The 24,878-nt window shown below is 41.8% G+C and overlaps 1 long non-coding RNA gene across 2 annotated transcripts; it reads right to left on the bottom strand.

Annotated features, from left to right (window-relative positions):
• Positions 1-308: 308 nt before the first annotated feature.
• Positions 309-20,830, bottom strand: LOC123590198. 2 transcript variants are annotated; one of them, XR_006708665.1, is made up of 3 exons: positions 20,403-20,830; positions 9,521-9,654; positions 309-1,025 (listed from the first exon to the last, which is right to left on the bottom strand). It is a non-coding gene; the product is annotated as an uncharacterized LOC123590198 (long non-coding RNA). The 2 variants fall into 2 exon arrangements; XR_006708664.1 differs by lacking the exon at positions 9,521-9,654.
• Positions 20,831-24,878: the final 4,048 nt, after the last annotated feature.

The following is a 24,878-nucleotide window of genomic DNA, read 5'->3' as shown; positions in this document are numbered from 1 at the left end:
TGAGAGAGATGGTTGAGGGGCAACGCCCTTAGATTTCCTAGAGGATCTGTGGTTTGATTAAGGCCTGTGAGGCACACCCTTAATCTCTTGAAAAGGCTCTTTACTTGGCTGAACACTATGACTTTTTATCTTTCTGAAATTTTAGTAAAAGATCACATAGCCACATCCTCAGCTTTTTCTCTGGAGTGCACTTTTTCTTAGAGTGTTCGGAAGCTGTCTCTCAATATTATCACGTTTTACTGTTTGAAGAGGCTAAGAATTCTCAAAATCACCATATCTTGGTAGTTCAACAGTTTTTTCAATTTATCTCTCTTTTCACACACTTTATTCTAAGTAGCAAGAAGAAACCAAGTAGCATCTTCACTTTGCCTGGAAGTATCCTTAGATAACTGAGTTCATCACTTGCAAGTTCCACTTTCCACAGAATTTCAGAAGACGGCTGTGCTAAGCTCTCTGTCACTATCTAACCAGGGTCCTCCTTCTTCCAGTTTCTAACATGTTCCTCACTTCCTTTTCAGTCCTCACTGGCACATCCTTAATGTCCAGATTTCTATTAACAGTCTGTCCAGAACGATTTAAGCTTTCTCGGCCGTGCCCTTCCAAATTCCTCCAGCCACTGCCACTCCAAAGCCACTGCCCCATGTTTAGACATTTGTTAAATTGACACTCTGCTTCCATTACCAAAAGCTGTATCAGTCATCTTATGCAACGTAACATTACCACAAACTTAGCAACTTAGAACACAACACACACACATATTATCTTTCAATGCCGGTGGATCAGGAGCCTGGGCATGGTTTAGCTGGCCTCTGTAATCAAGCTGTTGGCCAGGAATAGGTTCTCATCTGGGGAGGTATATGCTTCCAAAATCATGCATTTGTTGGCAGATTTCAGTTCTTTGTGACTGTAATACTGAGGAATTCTGTTTCCTGGTGGCTGCTGGCCAGAAATTGCCCTCCGCTCCAGTGGTGAGCTGCAGTTTCTTGCCATGTGGGGAAGCAACATGGCTGTTGGCTTCCTCAGAGCTGCAAAGGAATGAGAGATTCCTGTAAGATGAGTGCTACAATTTTATGTAGTGTAATCACATAATCATATACACATCATCCTATGCATCCCACCACCTTTGCTGCATTTTATTGGTGAAAGCAAGTCACAGTTCATGTCTTCAGTCAAGGGAAGGAGATGATGTAAGAGTATGAATACCAGAAAGTAGGGATTCTCAAGACCACCCTGTATCTGTCTGCCACAGTGACCAAGTAGGCTGTATCCTTATAATTCAAGGCCAGTTTAATATTCAACAATTAATCAATGTAATTTCCCATATTAACAAACTACAAAGAAAAACCACTGGCTCATCTCCATAATTACAGAAAAAATATTTTAAGAAATCTAAAACTCATTTTGAATAAAAGTTCTTAGCACTGGAAATACAAATGAACTCTCTCAATTTGATAAAGGGCATCTACAACAGAGCCTCCAGCTAACCGTTATGCTTAATAATGAAACACAGAATGATTTTCCCATAGGATAAGGAGAGGGAGTGAGAGAAAGAGACAGAGATAGACAAAAGAGACAACAATGTCTCTGAGATCTGTGGGGCAATATCAAGCAATCTTTTATACATGTACTTGGAGTCCATGAGGAGAGGAAAGGAGGAAAGTGAGAACAGAACAAAAGAAATATTTGAAGAGATCCAGCAAAAAAAATTTGGTAAGATTGAAGAAAGACATAACCTACAGATTCAAGAAACTCAATGAGTTCAATGCAGGATAAATATTATAGTCAAATTGCTAAGAAACAAAAATAAAGAACAAGTCTCAAAAGTACCCAGAAGGGGAGGGGGGGGGGGCGGAGAGCACAGAAAGTGGAACAACCACACAGAAAAAAATCAAGCACTGGAAGCATGAAGAAAATGGAATTATGTCTTCAAAGTGCCAAAAGATAAACTGAAATAATTTGCCCAGAACTCTCTATCAAGAAAGGAAGGTCAGGGGTGCCTGGGTGGTTCAGTCGGTTAAGCATCTGACTCTTGATTTCGGCTCAGGTCATCATCTCACAGTTCCTGAGTTCGAGTGAGGACCTGCTCGTTAGGTTTGATTAATTTGCCAGAATGGCTTACAAAACTCAGAGAAACTTTTTACTTACTAGATCTCCAGCTTATTACAGGACAGATATAACCCAGGAAGAGCTAGATGGAAGAGATAAATAAGGCATTGTATGGGGAAATGGTGTGGAGCTTCTGTGCTCTCTCCAAGCACACCACTGTCCCCAAATGTCACCATGTTCACCAGCCCAGAAGCTATCTGAACCCCTTCCTTTTAATTTTTATGGAGGCTTCATTTCATAGGTATGATTGATTCAATCACTGGCCATTGTTGTTTTAAATTGATCTCCAACCCCTCTCCCCTCTCAGTAGGTTAGGGAGTTGGGAACAAAGTTCAGACCAAAAATTCCAAAATTCTAGTCACATATTGGCTCCCCTGGCAATCGGCCCCCATCCTTTTGTTACATGGGGACTTTCCAAAAGTCACCTCATTAACATAACAAAAGAAAGCTTTATTACCCTCATCATTTTGGAAATTTCAAGAGTTTTATGAGCTCTGAAATGAGGATGAATAAGTGGATACAAAGACCAAATATATATTTCTTTCTATAAATCCCAATATCACAATGTGTGACCTTTCATTTAAAAAAGGAAGAATAATTCAGAAGATAGAACTAAGTTCCTAGGAAGCTGATTCTAGAGCCATGGAGAAATATTCCCAAGCACTGAAATCTAATCAAAGAACTCAACATTTTCCCAGCTAAATTTCAGAATTACTGTGGACCAATGACTCCTTTTTACCTTCCATTTTCTCCATTTTGAACAAGAATGTTTATAGCTGTTGCCCTATGCCTCTCCCACAATTATCTGTTTGGTGTGTTGGGGGAAGATAATTTGTATCTCTACAGCTTTACAGAGGAACCATGCCCAAGGGCCTCACCTATACCTAGCCTAATTCAGATAATGCAATTTTGGGCTTAGAACAGTTGCTATAAAAAGATTAGATTTTCAGGGATTTGGGGGATGGGTAAATATATTTTATATATGGGAGGGAAATGAATCATTAAGGGCCAGAGAGAAGACAGTGGCAGACAGACTTTGATGACCCCCACTACCTATATTCATACTCTTGCATTATTCCCACCCCTTGAACGTGGATGGGACCTGTGACTTCCTCCTAACGAACAAAATATGGTAGAGATGGTGGAATGTATGTGATTTCATGTGTATGATTATATTACATAAGACTGTATCACCTGTTTCTCTGGAGTCTCTCGCTCCCTTGCTGGATTTGAGGAAGAAAATGGCCATTTGGAGAAATTTCTGATGGCCAGGAACTGTGGGTGGCTTCTCAGAGCAAAGACAGTCTCTTCTGCAAATCATGTTGGGAAAACTGGACAGTGACATGCAGAAGAATGAACCTTGACAACTTTCTTACACCATACACAAAAAAAAACCTCAAAATGGATGAAAGACTTAAATGTAAGACAGGAAGCTCTCAAAATTCTAGAGAAGAAAACAGGCAATGACCTCTTTGACCTCAGCTGCAGCAACTTCTTACTCAACATGTCTCTGGAGGCAAGGGAAACAAAAGCAAAAATGAACTATTGGGACCTCATCAAAATAAAAAGCTTCTGCACAGCAAAGGAAACGATCAGCAAAATTAAAAGGCAACCGATGGAATGGAAGAAGATATTTGCAAATGACATACCTGATAAAGTGTTAATATCTGAAATCTAGAAAGAAGTTATCAAACTCAACACCCAGAAAAACAAGTAATCCAGTGAAGAAATGGGCAAAAGACATGAATAGACCCTTTTCCAAAGAAGACATCCTGTTGGCTAACAGACACGTGAAAAGATGCTCAATGTCACTCATCATCAGGGAAATACAAATCAAAACCACAATGAGATACCACCTCACACCTATCAGAATGGCTAAAATTAACAACTCAGGCAACAACAGATGTTAGTGAGGGTGTGGAGAAAGAGGAACCCTTTTGGGGGTGCCTGGGTGGCTCAGTTGGTTAAGCGTCTGATTTTGGCTTAGGTCATGATCTCACTGTTCCTGAGTTTGAGTCACTTGTCAGTCTCTGTGCTGACAGCTCAGAGCCTGGAGCCTATTTCAGATTCTGTGTGTGTCTCTCTCTGCCCCTCCCCCATGTACACTCTGTCTCTCTTTCTCAAAAATAAATAAACATTAAACATTAAAAATATATATATTTTTAAATCTCATAAAAAAAAAGAGGAACCCTTTTGTACTGCTGGTGGGAATGTAAACTGGTGCAACCACTCTGGAAAACAGTATGGAGGTTCCTCAAAAAATTAAAAATAGAACTATCTTATGACCCAGCAATTGCACTACTAGGTATTTATCCAACGGATACAGGAGTGCTGATTTGAAGGGGCACATGAACCCCAATGTTTATAGCAGCACTATCAACAATAACCAAAGTATGGAAAGAGCCAAAATATCCATCAACTGATGAAATATATATATGTGTATATGTATATACATATGTGTATATATATGTGTATATATATATATGTGTGTGTATAAATATATATATGTGTGTATATATATATATATATATATATATATATATATATATAATGGAATATTACCTGAAAATCAAAAAGAATAAAATCTTGCCATTTGCAGCAACATGGATGGGACTAGAGTGTATTATGCTAAGAAAAATAGGTCAGTCAGAAAAAGACAAATCTCATATGATTTCACTCATATGTGGAATTTAAGAAAAAAACCCAGATGAATATAGGAGAAGGGAAGCAAGAATAATATAAAAACAGAGAGGGAGACAAACCATAAGAGACTTAAATACAGAGAACAAACTGAGGGTTGCTGGTGAGGTATTGGGCCGGGGGATGGTCTAAATGGGTGATGGGTATTAAGGAGGGCACTTGCTGGGATGAGCACTGGGTGTTATATGTAAGTGATGAATTACTAAATTCTATTCCTAAAATCATTATTATACTATATGTTAGCTAGCTTGGATTTAAATTAAAAAAATAAATTAAATTTACTTAATAAAAAAAAAAAAGAACAGAAATAGAAGCCACAAAGAACTGAATTCTGCCAAAAAATGTGTGAGTTTGTAAACAGATCCTTCCCCAGTCAAGCCTCCATATCAGAACTTTGATGTAATGAGCTATGGTAGCCACAAATATATGTCCATTTCTTACTCTCCAGAACCTATTGAATGGGATATTTGCAGATGTGATTAAGTTAAAAATCTTGACAAAGGGATATTTGCAGATGTGGTTAAGTTAAAAATCTTGAGGTGAGGAGATTGTTTAGAATTGTCTAGGTGGGCCTTAAATGTCCTTGTAAATGTCTTATTTTAGTGGGTTTTTTAGGGTTTTAGCATAAACCTCTAACTTACCACTTTCAGATACTATTATACCACTTCATGTGTTCTATGCTTTATAACAGTGTGTTTCTTTTCCTTCTCTCCTGGCCTTTGGTCTATTGTCATGCATTTTACTTTCACATGTTAAAATTTCCCTCTTTATTTTCATTTAAACAGTAGATCACTTTTAAAAAGATCTAAATAGGGTGCCTGCGTGGCTCAGTCGGTTGAGCCTCCAACTTCTGCTCAGGTCATGATCTCACAGCTTTTGAGTTCAAGCCCCATGTCGGGCTCTGTGCTGACAGCTCAGAGCCTGGAGCCTGCTTCAGATTCTGTGTCTCCCTCTCTCTCTGTCCCTCCCCCACTCACACTCTCTCTCTCTCTATCTCTCTCAAATAAACATTAATTTTTTAACTAAATAAATAAATAAATAAGTAAATGAATGAATGAATGAACGAATAAATAAATAAATAAATAAATAAAACATTAGGGTTGCCTGGATGGCTCAGTCACTTGAGCGTCCAACTTCAGCTCAAGTCATGATCTCCCAGTTCCTGGGTTCAGGCCCCGCGTCAGGCTGTGTGCTGACAGCCCAGAGCCTGGAGCCTGCTTCAGATTCTGTGTCTCCCCCTCTCTCTCTGCCCCTCCCCCGATCATACTCTGTTTCTCTCTCAAAAATAAATAAGCATTAAAAATTAAAAAAAAAATAAAAAGATCTCAATAAAATAGTATTGTCTTCCTCAGGATTTACTATCAACAGTCTTCTTTTCTTTGTGTAGAATATAATTCCCTCTGGTATCATTTGCCTTTAGCCTGAAAGACTCCTGTTGGTATTTCTTGTATTATTCTTAATTTTTCTAAGTCTGAAAAAAAAAAAAAAGATTTATTTGCCAACACTTTCAAATTATTTTTCCACTGGGTATGGAATCCTTGGTTGACAGTTTTCTTTTCTTTTTTCTTTTTTTTTCCTTTCTACAAATTAAAGATGTTGCTGTGCTTTCTTCTCACTTGCGTTCTTCCCAATAAGAAATCTGTTGTCATCTTTACCTTTGTTCTCTGTATATAACTTGTTTTTTGGGGGGGGGCTGCTTTTCAGCTTTTCTGTATCTCATTGGTTTTATGCCATTTGATGATGATGTGGTTTTTAATTTTCTTTACGCCTTTTGTGCTAGGAGTTTGTTGAGTTTCTTGGATGTGGGAGATTATAGTTTTCATACAATTGGATTTATTTTGTTTTCTATTATTTTTTCACATATTTTTTTTCTACCTTTCACTGTCTCTTCCTCTTCAGGGACTGCAATTACATATGTGTTAGTTGACTCACAGTGTTTCTATCATTCACGGATGCACTCTTCATTTTTTTATTTTTTTATCTCTTGGTGTCTCGTTTTGAATGGCTTCTATTAACATATCCTCAAGCCTGCTAATCTTTTGTTCTGATATGTCCAATCTGTCATTAATACCACCAGTGCGTTTTCATGTCAGACGTTGTAGTTTTCATTTCTAAAAGTCTGATTTAGTGTTTGTTTGTTTTTTTAAATATCTTCCATGTGTCTATTTTTTTGAACTGTGCAATACAGGTATAATAATTGTTTTAATATCCATTTATGGTAATTTTAAATGTATCTTTCCTGGGTCACTTTTAATGGATTCATTTATATTTTTTTATTATGTGTGTCATATTTTCTTGATTTCTTTTACATGCCTGGTAATTTTATATTGGATTAATTATGAATTTTACCTTATATATTTATTTTCAGGTGATTCCCTCCCCCCCCCCCCCCCCCCCCCCGCCTCAGAGAATTCACAGCCTCATGCACTGATCAGTACTCTGCAGAATACTCATGGAGGAGCCTCTGCAGCCATCCAGAGTTCTTTCTTTATGCAGCTGTCCCCTCTGGTACTCTGTCTTACCAATGGTAGCTAACTTGCTCTCCTTGAATGTTCAGCTCCATCTCCTAAATTCAGAGTCTTCTGGGTTCTATTTGGGTTGTCTGTCCCCATGTCACAGGCTGAAAACATTTATAAGGCAAAACCTGGCCATTCCTAGGACTCACCACTTATTTTCTGTGTTTGAGGAATTACTGTTTTCTGATGCTTAATGCCCAGTGTCTTGAAAACCTTTGTTTTATGTATTTTTTTCCCCAGTTATTTTTTGTTTCACACAGATGGGTAACTCTAGTCCCTGTTACTCCATCTCGGTTATAAGTAGAATCTCACTAGCATTTCTTTTGCTTCTTGTTCATTGTTTCCATCCATCTACTGAAATTCTCATCTTTTTCTCCATGTTGTTTCCTTTTGCACTATATATCCTTTTGCATATTTATCACTGTTATTTAAAAATTCCCACCTGTACCATCTGTGTTTCTATTGACTATGACCTCTATTGACCATAGGTCCCTTTTTTCATCTTCAAATGTGTCATAGTTTTTAGTGTATGCTGAACATTTTATATAACAGGACACTAGCAAAAGAAGTAAATAATATTTCTAAGAAATATCCTATCTCTTCTGTGAGGCTCCAGACTTGGAGAGCTGAGTCCATGTGATATGTAGTCAGCTTGGGTCTGAACTTGTTTCAGTTTTAGTCTGTTTAGTCTGTTTCAGTTTAGTCAGTTCCCCACTGGTTTCAAATGTTTTGAGAGAGGTTACTTTTTCCCTTTGGCAGATCTTAGAATCTGAGCACCTGAGAGAGTCCAGAGATTTCTTTATGGTATACCCAAAGATGACAGTGTTCTAAGCCACAGGAGATCTTTCTCTGCCTGGTGTCAGGGTCACTGGGAAGCTCTCTGGAACTACTCTCAGGTTTCTGTTCTGCTGAAATGTGAAAGCCTAGAGTTACTGTTCCCTTGCCCATTTAGTTCTTGAAAGTCCACAGTGCCTCAGATGCTCTCTCAGCTCTCCCACCCTGCCCCCCACCCTTAGAAGGCAGCTGCATCCCACTTGGGTAAGATCTCTCATGCCTCATGGGGGAATCTGTCTCAGTTCTCTGCCCCCAACCTTCAGCACATTGCCCATTAACTTGGTGAAAACCTATATTAAAAAGTTGAAGGGTGGGAACAGATTCACTTTGTGGCCGGGCCTCTTTGGCATTCTAATTTTTCACATTATCTCAAACCCACTACAATTTCTTACAAGTTTGGTAGATTTCTCTCTACCGTGTAGAGTATCTTTCTCCTCTTCCCATTGATTCACCTTTTTTGGTTGTTACGGTAAGAGTGGCAGCCTCTTTTTACTTTCTACATCAGAATCAGAAACAGAGGTACCCTAAACCTTTCTCTTATTATGCCATTTTATAGAAAATGAAATGAGTCACTTTCTCACAGAAGTTTAGTTTTCTTGTCATAGAGGAAATTCCATTTTCCATTGAGTTTGCCTAACTTTCATGAGGGCTGGGAGGGCTGGGACAGAGAACTGGGATTTTGAGATTTGGAAGGAAATGTAGGGACCATCCTGCCTAATTCCCTGCTGATGCTACTTACTTGGGAGCTCTCCCACCAACATAGTTTTGTGTGGGTGTTTTTTATTGTCTATGTGTCTATGTGTGATTGTCTCTGGCTGAAGTTGACACAGCAATTCCCACTGTACAGTGGCTTATTTCTTCTCTCTGAATTTTGAACATTAAGCCAAATAAACATCCAGAAAACTTTCCATGTGCTCAACCAGCTTTGTCTGGTCTGGCTTACACTCTGGACTTGGATTGTGCCATCTTTTTTTTTTTTTTTCCAGAATAGATGGATCCATATGCATCTAGTATTTCTGTGCTCATTTGATTACTGAGTTGCCTCATTGGGACTTGGGAGGGCAGTTGCTTGTTTGTTTTGTTTTTGAACACATATCCATTAGTTTTTGTTTTGTTTTGTTTTTGACTTGGTGGTCTGTTGTGGAAATAAAAGTTTAGAAGAAGCCCAGCTCATGGTAACAGACAAACACTCTTTAATAATGACTTTTTATATGTTTAAAAACAGGACCTATAAATCCTGAATGATTTGTCATTTTATTGGCCAAGTGGAAATGTACTGTGGTTAATGTAGTTATACAAAATTATGTTACTTGTTTCCTCACAGTGGCAGTAAGTACTAATAGGAAACATGTGACTTTACTCACTTATAAGGCACAAATTAGCACATCCTGTGACCGCTGTAGAATTTGGCCATGATAAGAGAATGCTAGTGTATCATCGTAAAGCGAAAGCCTCTTCTCTGATCTTAGCAGATCCATATCCTGTTGACCATTTTGAGCTTCAAAAAAAAAAAAAAGAAACAATTAAAATTTACCAAAAGTTGATATTACCTGGAAGCAATAATAAGTTTCAAGTATATATGAAGTACCTGTCATCATGATTGTCAGGCACTGCATGAGGTCCTTCACGTACATGATCTCATTTAAATCTCCTTCCATCCTTGATTAGTAGCCTCTAAATTAAAACTTCAATTTGACTGATGAGGAAGCTGGGAGCATTTCAAGGTCATAAAGCTAGTGAGTGAGGATCCAAAATCAGGTCTGCCTAACCCCAGAGTGTTTTCTCTGAGACCATACTGCCTTCCACCCCATGGGCAGATTTTTCTCATCCATCTTCTCTTCTCCTCTGCACACTTCCCTCCTTAATCCGCAAGATCTCCCTCCCATCCTGGTTAATCAGAATCCAGCTGAGCACCTTCCATGGGCAGAGCAGTAATAGTACCATTCCCCTCTTTCAGTTCCCTATGGTTCCCCTTTATTATCTCAGCCATCTTGGGGCGCCTGGGTGGCTCAGTCGGTTGAGCGTCTGACTTCGGCTCAGGTCATGATCTCACAGCTCACGAGTTCAAGCCCCACGTCAGGCTCTGGTGCTGACAGCTCAGAGCCTGGAGCCTGCTTCGGATCCTGTGTCTCCTCTCTCTGCCCCTAACCCACTCGCATTCTGTCTCTGTCTCTCTCAAAAATAATCATTTAAAAACAATTATTATCTCAGCTATCCACTTTCCTATCACCCTGCCCACACCTAGTATATTCGAGCAAATGCAGACCTGGCAGAGAAGGGGCCAAGTCAAGGTTCAGGTCTACGATGAAACATGAAAGCTCCACCATTAGGGTCACTGCTTGGGTAGACAAAGGACGATAGGAACAGAAATCAGAACAGTGATCACCTTTGACATGGGAGAGAGACTACAAAGATCATTTCTGGGGTGGTGGAAATGTTTTAAATCTTTTTCAGTGCTGTTTGCAAGAGTATATACATTAGGGAAAACTACACAAATCTACACATAAGAGGTAGCTGTTTTAAGTATAAAATTATACCCCAGTAAAAAATTTTTAAATAGTATTAAAAAAAAAAAAAAAAAAAGCAAGTGCTATGGCCTGGATGGCTACCTTTTATTTATTTTTAAAATTTTATTTAAGTAGTCTTCACACCCAAGTGGAGAGCTCAGTGTGGGACTGGAATTCACAACCCTGAGATCAAGACCTGTGCGGAGACCAAGAGTTGTACACTTAACTGACTGAACCACCAGGTGCCCCTGGATGGCTACATTTTAAATGGTGTGGCTTTGGCTTTGAGGGCCTGCTCCAGTCTTCACCCATGTGCTTAATTATGCTCTAGTTATGCCCTTGAACTAGCTAGTTGACCCTTAGTCCCCATCAGAAGACTTGACTTCCACCAGCTTACCCCATATGTTTACCTTCCCACAATTTACTGCTCCTATAAGCCCAACCTGCTTTCCCTTTGTCTTGTCACTTCCCCACAATTTACTGCCCTTTGTTAAAATGGTACATAAGCATTCCAAGTTTAACCACTTCTTTGGGAGTTCATTTCTTTTCTGTGAAGTCCTCGATGCACATAAACTTTAAAATATTATCATCAAATAAAATCTGTATGCCTTTTCTTAACCTATTGGGGGTTTTTGTTTTTTGTTTGTTTGTTTGTTTTGGTCAGTCTAATGTGCAGGATCTAGCTGAGGGATTTAAGAGGGTAGAGAAAAACTTTTCCTCCTTTACAGTAGCTGAGGTTCGAGGACACCAGGTGAAGAAGAATCTATGTGCCGTATGTAGCACCTAAGGTTTTAAAAGGAAAGGGAGGCAGAGTGCAGAGTCATGGATGTGGCACCAAAGCAGGTGACCCTCTGTAAAAGGTGCTCTGGTTCCGGGCATTATCCAAGAGAGGACAGACCAGCCTTGCTTGTGCTTTTCTAGAAACTCTCACAGCCAAGGGCAAGGACTGGCAGCCTTCCCCAGTAAGTTAATGCCCCCACTGCTCCTGCTTCCTTCCTTCCTTGGGAAATGCTGGTTCTCAAACCTCAAAGGCCCCTGGCCTTTGGAAGGAGTAAGTGAACAGCTTCCTGAGGCGTCAGACAAAGGCAACCCCTTAACCCTAGCAAGAGTGGCTCAGGGCAAGCCAGGGCTTTGGCTTCTAAAGAAAATGATGAGCATTACCGTGCCATTGCAGGCCCAACCCTGCCATGGAGCAGTAGAAATGCCAGAACTACCCTGTCCTCTCTCTTCCTCTCCCCACTCCCTCTCTTTGTCATCTTCCAACTGGCTGGCCTTTGATCTCAGCACAGAAAACTCAGGCCCATTATAAACCTGTTTACACTCTAATGACAAGAATACAGACACAAGTAATTAGAGATGAAAATTAAATGGCCTAGCCCAACTCCCCAGAAGAACCAGGAAGGGCGGTCTGGATGAGTCAACCAGCTCAGGCAACAGGAGTTTGCTTCAGGCAATCTAGGATGTGGCTTTATTTTTCCCAAGATCCTTTCTTTGTAGCAAAATAACTCAGTGAGGGCCACTTCAACAAATCTGTGAAGCCCTCTACCTGTGTCCAGTCTCCCCCTTGAACAACAATTTCTGAACAGCTCCACAAAGCTCTTGTCCCATTTCAGGTGCCCGGTGAGCTCCAGACTTCTCCCTCCCTGTCTGATTTCGGGAATAAACGCTGGTATCAGTCATGTACACCTTAGTGAGAATTCCTTAAAATTTTGTTTTAAAGTCTAGTGTGTGACAACCACTCTGAGTTTACAGAACTGATCTAAAACAATCACCCCTGATATCAACATCGAGGAGAAAGGCAGCACGTACCAAATCCATTTTAAACTGTCTTGCTGGGTAATAGCTGCAAAAGTCATGTTCTGGAAAGTGCAAAACACCAATTTCACTTACACACTAGGCCAGGAGTAATTGGTTTCTGTCTGCAGGCATGCCATTGAACTAGTGTGCTCTAACAGGAAGGCTGCACCCATGTTTGAGTCCTTTTTGCACAATAACCTGTTATTTTGTAATTGGTATAATATTCTCTTAGGGCTCTGATTTTATGTTTAAAAAGAAGTACTGAAAACAAGGACTTTTTTCTTTCTTTCTTCTTCTTCTTCTTCTTTTTTTTTTTTTTTTTTTTTTTTTTTTAATGACCGAATCCAACACTATTACCAACCATCCCAAACTGAGTCGCTTTCAGTTACCAGGAAAGAGATTAAGTGGTCTATACCAACTTTGCAGCTCTTTGCTCGGAAGCATGAACCAATATCAGGGTCAAGCGCATAGGCAGCATCTTTCATTACTGTGAGGCAAGCCTCCAGTCAAACCATCAGAGTGGAGCCTTCTGGTCTCCAGAAAGTCATTATGTACTTGGGATTATCATTAATTTTCTCTCCCTCAAGTGCTTCTGATGAATGTGAGGGCTGTGGGCTAAAGCCGGTCTATGCATTCACTGATAAAAGGTTCTGTGTTCAATTTTCTCAAAGTGCCCTTAGAGAATCCCCAATTTCCTGCCTCTTCCTAAGAAGAAACTGAATTCACCCTGCCTTCAAAAAGGGAGAATTGAATCCTCTTGGTGCACAGGCTTCCTGGAGTTTTGGCAGGACAGGCTACTGGGGTATTTCGAGACTTGGAACCTTTGCAGGCCAGTCTCTTCTGGGGAATGGCAGTGTAGATAAGGCTGTTATTATTTATTGCAGACTGCAGAACTACATAATGTCTATCTGACTTCTGTTTCTCCATTCCGTTTTCTCTTAGCCCAGCCTCGACCTACCTCCCGTGAATCTTATGCAAGCTCCTACAAGCCCTGCTGAGCCCACTTTTAGCTTTCTCTGCTGGAGTCCACACTGCCCAGGGCTCCCCTGACTCAGCCCATCCTTTTGGCCACGTCTTCAGACGTCACGTTTGATGGAAGACATCAGCTCCCTCAGACACACGGGGGATGCAGCTGGTGCATTACTGCAAGAATACACCCCATCCGCTGGGCTCCTTTTTGTTAGACAAGGGAGGGAAGGACACAGAAGCTCCCGGTAGAAGCGGCTTTGAGCAAACAATGGGTTCACACATAAAGCCCTGTGGTATCATCTTTTATGAAGCCATAGGGATTTGGGGGCACTAGTTGTCAAGCTTTATATTGTTTAATTAAGTTATTGTCATGAGCTAAGATGAGCCGTAGATGTGTCCAGGGTATTGAAACAATGCCTTTTGTGTGGGGCCCGTGTGAAAGAACACTCTGGGGCTTTGTGCACAATGACTTCCCGTCTCCCAGGGCCCCGGTGTGTTGTTCCTCCACCACTGTCTAGGCTACTGCTGTGTCCAGGGTGTTCCTTGTGGTGTTTCAGCCACTGCTATTAACATCTGCCGAAGAGGCCATGCATTTCCTCCTTGTCGTGTAAATAAAGGCCACCTCATGGAAGCCAGCGTTGTCCGACACCTGCCGAAACTCCACGCTCACAGCTGCAAAGAGCAGTACGAATAAGTTGCACGTTCAAGCAGAAGAGCTCTGCCCACAGACAGCGAAGCCCCAGAGTTTCCATAAAAGCTCTGATTAGTTCAAACGTATCCACCATATAACAGACCTAGCAGGGTCTTGGTTTGCTTTTGTTTCATTATCCAAATATATGATTACAGCTTGGACACCAGACTGTAGCATCTAGATCTCAACCCAGTAGTCTGGACATCAGGGTCAGGGAAGAAAGTCAGCGCCATAGAGAAACTCTGCCCTCAGGCCTCCGGGAACTTCAACAGTATTCCCGGGCACTTCCTGAGTAAGGAGTTTCCCTGAGTGGCTCAGATGAGCCATCCTGGTCTTGAACAGAATCAAGGCATTTCTTCAAGAGAGCTAGGAGTCAAACGGTTATAAATTCTGTGCCAGGTGACAGGAGACATAGGCACAATTCGGACCCTCATGGGCTCCCGGAACTTGGTAAAATATCCTCCGAGTTTGAAGTTTGTATTATTAGAGGTTTTTGGACAGTCCTCTGGAGAATTGTTGGATTTTTTTTTTTTTTTTTTTTGGAAGAACCTCAAGGATATAGGAATCAAGAGAGAAGCCTGGGTGAGCCTCTCTACCTGCCCTCTGTATCACCCTAAGCACCCTTGGCCTGACCTCTCTTGTAGATGGTGGCTGAGCAGGATTTGTTTCGAATAAAGATTTTTGCTGTGTACAAAATACTACCATAGGACAGCTTGAAAGCTTCTGGACACTGTCGAAGGCCTCACCCATTCTAACATTCGAGTATCGGGGGACTTTATGGCTATATTGATGTGTGGACCCCATAGCTTAAATTCTCACTGAGGGACAGGTGAGTACATCCTGTGGTCATGGTTAGGGGGAGGCAGAGGCTGCAGGGATGCACCACCGGCCAGGCCTGGGTCTTGGGAAGTGATGCACTAAGCCAGCCTTGTTTGGGAGCAGATCACAGCAGAGCTTAAAGAAGACTGTTGTTAATGAGGCAAGAAATTTCATTAGACCCCATTGCCTTACAGAGAAGAAAGAAGTAGGAGATTTCTGTAGGTATAGATAAGGAGTCTTTTCAGATCCCTGTCTACCACTCCTCCACCTTCACAACCCCCAAGCCTTGCTGAGGTAACTGTCAAAGACATTCAGTAGGCTTGGGACACTCTGTAGGAAGTTGTTGTAGCGTGTGAGTCAACAATTTTTGTTCTGGATTCTCTAACAAGTTCAGGTAATCTCTTACTATTTCTTTTTCCTAACTGCCCCTACCTCCAGCCCATTAAACTCCTATCCCCTTACTAACCTGGACAAAACATCTAGTCCACAACTCCAGAATTTCAGCGCCTCAGGAAGAACATGACATTGCAGTAGCATTTACAATACAAAAAGCCAGTCTGTTATTTAAAAGAGTAGTCCGTTTAAGAAAGGTCTTTGTCACATAAAACATCAAACAACTGATTCATTGGCCTGAAAATTTTTTTTCAATAAATTCTTTTGAAGTTAGGTAGACATAACGTACGTGTGGCAATGCAAACCAAAAATGCTATGTCATTGAGGCATTGTGTATTCAGTATTGGTTACCACACATACAAATTTCAGACACAGTAGGAAATCTGATGTGCCCTTTCAAAAAGGAACTTGTAGAATTAAGCCTTTCATCTGCCTTGTGATGTGATTTGCATATTGTTTCTATATTATTGTATATTCAGTCATGAATGCTTCGTGAAAGAATAACTGTTTCATTACTGTAACTGTACTCAAATTCAAGACTCCGGGCCAGAAAAATGTGATATTAAACTTGTTTTAAGATAAAGACATCCTATTGACCAGGGGAAAGGTCCATGAGTCAGATGACATAGATTCTAGTCCTGGATATTACTGTGTATCTGCAGAGAGAATTTCTCTGCTTCTCTTCGTTGAAAGCCTTGCTCAGGCTTAGTTAGGAGCTTGAGTGTGGAATCAAAGAAACCTAGGTTTGCATCATTTATAAGCTGAGTGATATTGGACAGGTTACTCAACCGCTCCAAGTCTCAGTTTTATCACCTATAAATGGGCATAATAATCATACCTATTTCATGAGGGTAGGGTAAAGATTAAAGACCATACAGAAAATGTTCAGTAAGTGGTCATTGTTATTATTGACCTTGATTTCCTTCATAATGCTGATTTTGTGTAAGACTGCCTCCAAGATTCTTTTCATTTTTAAAATGCTATGATCCTCAGGCTTGTCAAAATTTAGCCTTCTTCCTTAGGGTTCAAGACATATAGTTGGTCCCAGGAGTCCTGTTGTGGATAGCCCAATTCTTGCTGGGGTGACCATGGTGAGGTTCTAATGCACCTGCCTTCAGGCACTCAGAATAGGCTGGGACAAAGCGCTGGCAAAGAAGATGAAGGCTGTATTGGAGATTCCTCCAAGACACTGAAGGTGCCAAACTGGAGGTATGGGCTATAGACCATAAATCAGGCAAGAGAGAGACTCAGCCCAGACTAGGTTGGCAGGGAGGATATAAGGTCAAGGAGGGACAAGAAGTGGGGATTAAAGTGAGGAACTCAGGGGAACCTGGGTGGCTCAGTTGGTTGAACATCTGACTTCGACTCAGGTCATGATCTCATGGTTCATGGGATCGAGCCCCACGTTGGGCTTTAAGCTGGTGGTGCAGAGCCTGCTTCAGATTCTCTGTCCCCCCTCTCTCTCTGTCCCTTCACCACTCATACTGTCACTCTCTCTGTCTCTAAAAGAAATAAACATTAAAAAAAAAGTCAAGTACTCAGCCAAGAGTTCCTAGCTCGTCATGCAAGGAGGAGGTCCTTGGTGACAGCTTAAAGTGTTTGCTTTTCAGTCTGGAAGGAGCTATTGCTGGTGCCCTGCTACCCAAAGGGTGTGTCCTGTGGACCAGTAGCATCTGCATTGCCTCAGACTTGGTTGGAAATGGAGACTTTCATGCCTTAATCCAGATCTACAGAACTAGAAAGTGCATTTTGACAGGACTCCAAGCTGGAGGGGTAGATGAGTGATGCTCAACCTATCACTTTAATCAACTCCTTTGAGATAGAGATAACTATATTAAGATTTAAAAAAAAAAAAAAATCCAAACAAGAAACATTTTCTAAGGAATAGGGAAGCATTCAGCCAAGAAATGTAAACAGGGAAACCTATTTTTAGGTTTGTTTTTCCAAGAAGCAAAGTTTAAAAGGTGTCTTATAAATATGTTTTTCTTATGTGGTACAATAAGCCACCATCAACTAGTGAGGATTGCAGAATACAGCCAATACCAAGTTGTCTGTGAGCTTATGGAGACTTGCCACCAATCAAAGGGATGGAGTTGCCCCACCGAGAAAATCCAGATGGAATTCTGTCAAATGATCCCATGACTCTCTGCTTTCTTAGTATGAAGGACCTTTCTGTAGGACATCAAAAGTCAGATTCTCCCCATGAGAGGCTAATAACCTTTGGTGTCGGGACACCCTGATGGGGCCCATCAAGACCTCACTCCAGGCAAAACTGTGAGATATGCAAGTTTGACCTTCTATGTCTTGCCATCTCTCTCACTTTGCTCTCTGGCTCATGACACTCACTTGTTTTATGGTTAAGGAATCTAAGGTTAGGTAATTTACCCAATGTGACAACTCTTGTGGTTCCCAGAACTCAAATTTGAATGGGGATCTCTGTTTCCTCAAAGCTTTGCGTCTTGCCTCTTTGCTGTATTGCGTCTTATGCTGTTGGCGCATTTGGGGTTAGATGAGGTGGCTGTCCTCAAAAAGCTTAAAGTTCTTGATTCAATCGCTCCAATTTTAATAGAGTGAACATTTGTTTCAGCCCAATTCAGCCAGATCCTGCAACCCACATGCGGAGACATGAAATAACCAACCACAAAGCCCTTAAAAAGTCTTATTCTGCTTAAACTCAGAGACAGAGAGTTCCTTTGAGGTAGAGATGCTTATATTAATACAGAAAACCAGTCAGCTCGGATACATTTTCCCAGTAAAGGGAAAGCACTCGGACACGAATTTTAAAACCAGCATCATCTAAAAAGACCCTCCCATCCTAACGGCTCAGGAAGATTTCATTTTCCTCCCTGGGATATCACTAATAAGAAACATGTCCTCCACAAGATTCTGGGTTGTATCAGTTTGTGCAACATCGGTCAGCACAGAGTCTCCAGATAAATGAAACTTTTAGGGTCTTGCTCCTCAAAGCATAGTCCGTGACCAATACTGTGACCCAGAAGCATGCCAGAAACGCAGAATCTCAGGCTGCACCCCAGGGCTACTGAATCGGAATCTGCATCTTAACAAGATCCACGGATCACTTGGACACACTTTCAGCTTGAGGTATTTAAGCTGGCTGATCCAAGTGGTATCCGGAGTCACTCTTTTGGTATCACCGATATTCGTTATGCTTCACTACTGGAATGGGGGCTATGCCTATGAAGAGGGTGAGCCTTTAAAGGGGGGCAGGAGGGGCGCCTGGGTGGCTCAGTCAGTTAAGCGTCCGACTTCGGCTCAGGTCATGATCTCGAGGTTCGTGAGTTCAAGCCCCGCGTCGGGCTCTGTGCTGATGGCTCAGAGCCTGGAGCCTGTTTCAGATTCTGTGTCTCCCTCTCTCTCTGACCCTTCCCCGTTCATGCTCTGTCTCTCTCTGTCTCAAAAATAAATAAACATTTAAAAAAATAAATAAAAAATAAAAATAAAAAAAATAAAAAATAAAAGGGGGCAGGAGAGTGGTTTCAGAAAATAATTAGGCTACTGTATTCGGTGTGTCACATATGATGCCAATTTTCAAAAACCCTACACGAAAATGATCTTCCAAACAAAAGTTATGTTCACAATTGAAGATTTGATGGGCATTGGAGACTGCCCAGACCTTGCCGGAGATCAAAGTCACCTTATGAGCGTCAGCTTTCTTTGTAGGGAAGACGTAAGAGGTGTCAACCAGCGGAACATACCAGCTGCCAGAGCTCCCAGGCAGGGCAGCTTGGCAAAGTGCAGTGAGAGAGCGGGGTGGGTGAGGGGCAGTCCTGAGGGTGCCATATGTCCCAACCGGCAGGGAGACTGTAGGAAAGAATGAGGGCATTCTCTACACTGACAGGGCTGGTTTTAGGTAAATCAGGATTTATGGCCACCAGGAATTGAATATAATTAGGGCCAAGCCTCTGAATAGGAATGCCTTTACAATTGGATTCTGCCTGCAGGCTGGGGTTAGGGCTGGGATGGCAAAAAAAAAAAAAAAAAAAAAAAAGGTAGATTCCATCTATCCACTTAACCCTCTTAGTCTGGTCTGAATTCTGCCGGGAGCCCATGCCGTGGTCCCTTTGGTTGTTTTCCTCCCATTCCTCCGGACGTAAAGATTTGGAAATGCCTAGACTTTCCCAGCCCACCTGGCTCAGAATTCCGAGTCCAGCTCCCTTCTGCCCTATGACCTATAATCACACAGACTGACTATAAAGCTGTAGTCTCCGCACTTACACTGCCTGAGATTACCTCCTGCCACCACTGCTTGTTAGCTGGGAAAGTGACTCACCCTTTCTGCGCCTGGATTTTCCCAACTGTGAATGGAGCTTATCGTAATATGTCCTTGAGAAATGACCCTGGAGAAACGGCCCTGAGGATTCACGCGTTAACGTGTGTTAATATGTTGTTGCCCCGTGCTCAGGACAGCACCTGGCCCATAACAAAGGTAGCTGTCATCTTAGGACGTCGGATCTGGAAAGTGAATCCAAGGACTTTCTTCCCCCACCCCCAGGAGAAAAAGAAGTGTTAAAGGGTAAACGGAGGCACATCAAAATTTGAAGAGTTTATTTGGGCAAAAATCAATTGGAATTGGGCAACGCCAAACCAGAAGCGGCTGCGGAGAGACATCCACCAACTAGAGCTTCGGGAGAGACGTTCACAGAGAAAAGGCAAAAGCAAGGCTAGGAAATTATTGACCGGTTACGGCTTAAAGCCTAGTTGGCTGTTTGCGATTGGTTGTCTGTAGGTTTCAATTTCCTGACCTTGAGGCAGTTAGAGGCTTAGATTTGGGTTTGCTTACGTAGGGCACCAGGGCATTAGAATCACCTCTGTCTGATGGCCTCCTTGTCTAATTAGCAGCAGAATAAGACTCCCATTAGCTGTTAGTAAATTGAGGTCGTTCTCCTATCTGCCTGGATCCCAAGGTTCTGGGGGCCCAAGAGGAGAAGGAGCCACTCCTGGTCAGTACAGACCGGGAGTTTGGGGGTACCCGACACACCCTGAACGTAGAACGACACAGCTTGACCGCCACCCTCCCCCAAGCCAGAAGTCTGGAGACCACAGCATTACCTTATTTATAAACAATCAGGAAGTTCTCTTGGGAACAGGCGATAGGTTTGTTTAGGTGGCTCCTGCTTGGCTGGGAAGGTCTATGCTTGATAGAGCTGCTCGGCTTCATTCTCTGCAGCCTGGCAAAGCGGAGTTCAGCCTGAGGTCAAGCTCTGTTGAAGTTGGCAATGTGACATAATGTGGCCACAGGGCTTGTGATAACCCTGGGCTTCCCTTGGAATTTGCCGCTGTCCTGCTCTCCCAACTGGCATTAAACCTCAGAGGTTTATCTTGGGGCTGGACTGGACCAGCACCAACAATTCCATGAAGATAAAACAGGCAGGAACTTTTGGGCTAGAGAGCTGTTTTAGCGTAAGGGTAAGCCAGTCCCCCACCTTGACGGCAGAAGCTCAGGGATATACGATTCTGTGGTCCCAATCTACGCAGATGACCCCGTCTGGTAGTTTCTGCTTCTTGCTTACACTAAGCTGTTTCTTTTGGTGCTATCAGGAGCCAGACACACACTAACCCTTAGCAGACTGCGTTTGTCCATTTGGGTTTTTTTGGTTTGGTTTGGGGATACTATTATTGAAATGTACGTTGCAAACTGAGAAAAACAAAGAAACCGAGACTTGCCCATCTCAGCCAGTTCATGAAACTTCACATAATGAGACACAACATTTGCAAGAATCTGGCCGAAGCACCATCACTAGGAATCCAAACAAAAACAAAAACAAAATGCTGCATTTATTTTGGGAATGGGTTCCGGCCATTCCACAAAGTAATAGTAAAGTTGTTTTACAATAGGAACAAAAATCAGCAGGTACTGTTCTTTTATCTTTAGAAAATTAAGGACAGGCCGGCTTACGCTTGTGGCCCACAAAAAGCAGCAGATAAACAACTAACGTCTCACTACAGACATGCGTGTTGAATAATTACTCATGAGTAGAAAACTCCTCAGTCAGGCCGATATAAGGATTTCAATAAAGGTCTGAAGATGTGGAAACTTGAGTAATAAGAAAGTTCCTGGAGAGTCAGAAGTGAAAACACAGTGAAAAAGTCTCACATAGGCGCCTGGTTAGCTCAGTTGGTTAAGGGTCTGACTTCGACCCAGATCATGATCTCAAGGTTCCTGGGTCCTGAGTTCGAGCTTTGCATTGAACTCTACACTGACAGCCCCAGAGCCTGCTTCGGATCCTCTGTCTCCCTTTCTCTCTGCCCCTCCTATGCATGCGCACACTCTCTCTCTCAAAAAAAAAAAAAAAAAAAAAAAAAAAAGTCTTGCAGAAGAATGAAGAGACATACTGGAAAAATATATAGGAACAAATTTATTATACCTTGCCCCAGGGTGTGTGTGTGTGTGTGTGTGTGTGTGTGTGTGTGAATGCCTTTGTCAAAACCAACTTGGGAAAACCATAAATGTCTTTGAATGATAAACTTTGATTTAATCTTGTATTAGATCCGTAATTTTGGTGTAATGGTATTTATTTTGGTCAATTCATAGGTAGTCTGGTTGAAACTGACAAAGGTCAAATGGAAAGCCAATAAAATCCAATGTGTTGGCAAACTGTTCTTGCTAGGGTCACATAAAAATAATTAGAATCCTGGGTGGCTCAGTCGGTTAAGCAGCTGACTCTTGATTTCAGCTCAGGTCTTGATCTCAGGGTCATGAGTTGAAGCCCTGCATTGGGGCTTTAAATAAACCAACCAACCAACCAACAAACAAATAAATGAAATCTAGATCTAAGGTTGTCTTTAACCTAGTTTGGTAAGGGCAGAATTGTAGATAAATTCTTAAAGGAAAATCTTGGAAAATGAAGGGAAATCAGAGTTTACTAAGGATGTGCCACATCTAACCACTATCAATTTCTACTTCGGGCAAGCTTATTAAACGAGCCTCTAGGGGTAAACACTGGGCACACTTGATCTTCCCCAAGGCAGGTGACAACATATTTCATGTTATTTTGTAGACAAGATAGAAACCTATGTATTGAAAACTAAAATAATTAGGTGCATTAGTAGCTGGTGGTACAAAGGATGCTGAATGATGTCCCCTTGCAGAATAGTCTTTTCAGAGGGACAGTTCCCAGCCCAATCTTATTTAGCTCTGCTATCAGTGACCCAGGTGAATACGTGGAAATACCCTCACTACACTTACAGGCAACATGAAGCTTGGAAGGATGGAAAGTATGCTGAATGATAGATACAGAGTGCAAATAGTTTTTGGTTGTCTGCTTTCAAAAAAAATCTAGGGGCACCTGGGTGGCTCAGTCGGTTGAGCATCTGACTTCAGCTCAGGTCATGATTTCATGGTCTGGGAGTTCGAGACCCACGTCAGGCTCTGTGCTGACAGCTCAAAGCCTGGAGCCTGCTTCAGATTCTCTTTCTCTCTCTCTCTCTCTCTCTCTCTCTCTTTCTCTCTCTCACACAAATAAACATCAAAAAAATTTTTTAATCTAATAATTTCTCTGATATTTCTAAAAATGTAATGAGACCCTTACTCAAGGAGCAAGAGGCTTTCATGAGGAGTTACTCTTATATCTTCTAATTTTATGGATAAGTCCACCTTAAAGCTGAGATCACTTGTATCTCTCACTTACCTCTAGCTAGCCCTTTATCCTCAGGGGCTTCTACAGTCTGGCCAAGTTCTAGGAGTTGACGATGACAGCTCCTACAAAACCTATACTTTAATTCTACCCCAGGAATCAAGACCAACTGGGTTAAACTCTAGATAGATGAGATGCTTTCAAGTAGTGTAAAACATTTGAGTTTGGATCCCTTATTATTTTCACCTTAATGATTAAAAACTCTTTTAGATTCATTGCATGCATAGCTATCTACTAGAGGAAGAAAAATGCCTTTCCATGGGCTGATGAAACATTTTACGAAGCTAGACCTGGAGTGATCTTTAAGGTGACTTGGTTACTGCCTGAAATAATGGCGTAATGCTGATTATGACATAGTGAAAATTACTATCTTGTAGCATATTCTCCAAATGCCATCACTTCAGCACTGTCAGCTGCCAGAGGTATATATTGCAGTCAAAACACTCAGGCAAGGATAGCACAAGGCCGTGATACTCAGAATCAGACATTCCGAAGAACTGTCTGAGCCCCACTCCCACCCCATCCCACACCAAGGCTAGTGTGGGCTGTTGGCTGCAGTTCTAGTTCACTGCAAGTACCTGTCTTTGCACCTCCCTCATCGGGATTTCCTTTGTCGCATATTTGTATATTTTGTTTTTATTCAACAACATAGTGTGCAAACATGCAAGTGGGGACCAGCAGAGGGAGAAGGAGAGAGAGAATCCCAAGCAGGCTCCACACCCAGTAGTACAGAGCCAGATGTGGGGATCTATCTCACAACCATTATATCATGACCTAAGCCACCCAGGTGCCCCAAATTTATATATTTTTGTAAGCCATATTTAACTGTATTAAAAGTGGGCTAAAGATATAATCACTTTTGGAAAAAGAAAAAGAAAAAAAAAGAAGAGATCCAAGTCTGCACCTTCTCTGCCAAAACCCAAAATGTGAATGCATAAAAGGATCCAACTGAATAGTTGTATAAGTTCTGAAAATTATATAAAGTTGTCTTTTATGAAATACTTGCAGAAACCTGTGTGAGATGGTAGGCAGTGCTTCTGGGGAGAAAATCACAAGCTAAGCAACTTAACCCACTAGCAGAATAATATGTCATTGGGGCATATGATGCCCAGATAGAATGGTCCATCATCAAACACCAAAGTGGGATTCTCATCCAGGTATAAAAAGGTTGAGTCAGTCTGCTGGTCAGCACTCATCAAAGTCTGCGTGTAAAACTGATCCCATGTCACCCTTTCTGTTTAAAACCATTGCTTTGAGGATGAAGATTAAAAGCTCCCCATACGCCTGCACAACCTTGCCTCTTTGTTCCCCCCCCCTGCCCTTTGCCTTTTCTACCTTTCTCCAACATATCACACTCCTCTCACCTCTAAGCTTTTGCACGTGACATTCCCTCTCCCTGATGCTGTTCCTCTTTTATGTAGGCATCCTTTAAAATTCAGCTCAAAGTCTGTGTCCTCCAGAAAGAATTCCTAGAATTTCCAATAGAGCCGTTTCCTACTGAATACACTCAAGGTTGCCTGCACCTGTTTCGTGGCATTTATCACTGCTTGCAATCATACACTTGTGCGCCCAGTGTCAGTTTACTTAGTCATCATTGTGTTCCAGCACATAAATGTCTGTCATAGAGCTGTCATTCAATAACCACATGGAAAGAGAAGACTATTTGGGCACGTTATTTGTCCACTCCTGGAAGGATTCTAAATTCTTTCCGGGATCAAATCAGAGCATCCCAGGAGTGCTCTAGAGGAGGATGTCCTTGGCTTTTATTGGAGGTAACTCTGAGAAACTTTGCAGGGAGAACACTTTTGTATTTGCATACGGAGGGAGCTTCACTAGTATGGTAATCCTCTGTCTAGGAAAGGAAGAACTGGTTTTACTGCTGAGTTTCAGA

This window comes from Leopardus geoffroyi, chromosome B4, assembly GCF_018350155.1.
Source record: "Leopardus geoffroyi isolate Oge1 chromosome B4, O.geoffroyi_Oge1_pat1.0, whole genome shotgun sequence".
Classification (NCBI taxonomy): Eukaryota; Metazoa; Chordata; class Mammalia; order Carnivora; family Felidae; genus Leopardus; species Leopardus geoffroyi.
The sequence above is the reverse complement of the archived record's forward strand: the minus strand, read 5'-3'. Positions and strand labels throughout refer to the sequence as shown.